The following is a 3,007-nucleotide window of genomic DNA, read 5'->3' on the forward strand; positions in this document are numbered from 1 at the left end:
GCAATCACAGAGGAGGCAAGAAAGATGTCAGAGAGAGAATGCAGCAGGAGGAAGCCCAAAAGAGGGAAGCAAGGATACACTAACGGATGGGATAACCAGTGACTATAAGAAATCAATAGAAACAGCATGTCCTATCAAGGCCCGGGCCCTCATTCATGGTAGACCAGCGGACGAACCAGCATATTAGGAACCGTCCGATACTAATACTACCGAAAGAAAGGAATCAAGTCGTCTTGTACCAGGTTGCCCCAGCCTTGAGAACCCTCCACCCACCTCTCACAGCCGACCTGGATTAGAAGCCGAATTTTAACCTGGAGGAGACAGGGACATTGCAGTCCATACAGCTACGAACCGCAACAGAGGCGGCGGAATGGATATATATGCGGTGACATAAGATACGAAGATCGCCACCACTACCATTAAAGTTACTAAATGTCCTCGCGTGGGTACTGCGATCCGGAAACTACGCCCTGCCGCCAAGGCACGTTGTGCACGCTTTCTCGATCCAAAGCTGATATTTGATGCGGCGAGGGTGGAGCTGGTGCAACTACCTAGATTGAGGGTGGCGGCACTAGAGGTATGGGAATAGAGGGCCATAGGTGAGCAAGGTTTACTGTGGCATCAGAACCCACAGTTTCCGAAAGATTGGATGGTCCCAGCGCAAGCAGGTATCCAGCTAGAGATGCTTCGCAGTGTCAGAGGGTGGAGAGGCTTAGAGCTAAAGCTAACGAGAAAGTCGTAACAAGCTCACAATGTAGTCAGGCTACTACTAACGCCAAATCAACTGTCAAAACCTCTCGAGCCGGTACCGCTCACAAATATAGGTTCCGGAGCAGCAAAGTGCTGATTAACCAGTACAAGCGGAATCTCGTACAACAAGAAGTGGGAACATACATTGCACCCGCACCCATGCGACCTACGCACTGATCAGGAACAGTACGAGTAGGGACAAATGTGGAAAGGTGGGTAAGACGGAAGAAATGGTTGGGAGATGTCAGTGTTGTAACTTAAACCGGGGGACTGTGGGGACCGGCGTGGTGGGCCTTGAGTGCCATGGGGTTTTCAAAGAATCTGCTTAAAAACCTGAATTCTGATCTTCCGTTGTTACAGGATCTTTGTAGATTGAATCCTTTGAATTCAATTGTTGTTCCCCAGATTTTACACTAGCTGGCTGCAGTTTACTTGAGAGTGAGCATTAGGGAGCAGTTAGTATTCAATTTAAAGTTGAGGTTATGCGAACCGTGTTACCCAAGAGCTACAGAGTTGTCTCTTTATCGTGTGTGACAATTAATCCATCTACTAATTCGTCAGATCACGGATGCTGAATGATCTGCGTCCGAGTCAGCTGTTTATCATTCTCTCCGTTCAGTGTTTTGATAGTTAGTCTCAATGCTGTCCTTGGGGGGCCCGGTTACTAAATTGGTTGCTTTATTGTTTATTCTGGTAATCATCTTAAGTGCCAACACCCGGAATAACCAGTCTCTATAGCGAGTCTATAACTCCCCGACCCAGAATTTCGGACTACTGATTACTTGTTACGTGACATATATTTCATCTATCCTGTGTATAAATATCTCAAGAACTGTCATGTAATCTATCAATTAGAGCTAGGTTAATTTGTGGATTCTTCCAGGTTGCTAAATCTGAAATAATATAATAGCTTTCTGTCTACCGACTTGTATCATGCGGCTAAAGTTGTCTGGGAACAGGTTCCCAGTCAACTCGATCAATTATGGACTACTACCCATGATTAATACACATATAGAGAGGAAATGTGAACAATCAATCTCATCAGGGATATGACCCTAATCTGTTAGCCAAGAACACCTTTCAAATACTGGTATATGTCAAAGGCCCATCCTTGTTATAGAATCAGGCCATAATATAGCTGGATGTGCAGTGAAAGCTAACCTTGGAGAAACTAGTGCATAAATTTTGAAAGTAGAGAAAGAAAAACATTGCGGAATAACTATAAACAAGGTTTATTGTAGATACAGGAAGAAAGTATCATCTTATATCATTGTCTCCAAATGCTCAATCAAGCTCTTTATATATACTGAGAACATAGAAAGAACAAAGCATTGCTCCTTCCAATAAAAGTTTAAAATGTAACATGAAGGTCTCCCTAGGTAAACTGTATTGAGAGTGATAGAGTGAATAAAGGGAACAAAGACTTGGTTTGTTGGGCAACCAACATCACATTGGATGGAGGCTAGAGGGCGCTTATGAAATACATAAATAAATGCTAACTCCTCTATGAGTATAGTGCAAGAACACGATCGTGTCAACCTCATTTTGGGGGATTTCTATTTGAACATAGTCCATCCTGTAGTAGTCCCACCTAGGTAAAGAACACATAGAAATACAGAGTGAGTGCGGTAGAATAAAAATATTATTCATTTTATTTAGTACAAGTACGTACCCGGGGTGGCATCGTGGATTGAAAGCTGGATATTCTTGTGTAAAATATGAGGCTAAGGGTTGAAATGCAACTTATAATTGCTAAGTAATTGAATATTTGAGCAGGAGAGGAGGCTATGGAAACTAAAATTGTGAGTACAATGAAGCAAACGAAATGGAAAATAAGAACAAAGTATGCCTCAATGGAGGCAGTATTGTGCAAGAGGATTGATGGCCAAAGAGCCAGATTTTTAGGCTCAAAGAAGCAACTTAGAGGAAGAGGTAGAATTAAAGGAATGCCTAGTTAGTTTCTTCCCTATATATCACTGCAAATACAATTTTATTGAGTACTATTGTGGGACTGCAAAGCGACATGTATGACAAAAATGCGGATACAATATTTCAATATTACGTAAAATGGTACATGAATGCCTGGATTCAGGAAAGGAAACTTTAATCTAGAAGTGCTAGACATATACTAAGAGAACGACAAGAGTATACCATGCAGGTAATGCTTATAGTATACCAGAATTGAGTGAGAAGGTTACCAAAATATATAGAAGTCATCATAGACTTTCAGACTCTCAAACTATTATATATAATTAAT

Source organism: Tuber melanosporum, assembly GCF_000151645.1.
Source record: "Tuber melanosporum whole genome shotgun sequence assembly, scaffold_286, strain Mel28".
NCBI lineage: Eukaryota > Fungi > Ascomycota > Pezizomycetes > Pezizales > Tuberaceae > Tuber > Tuber melanosporum.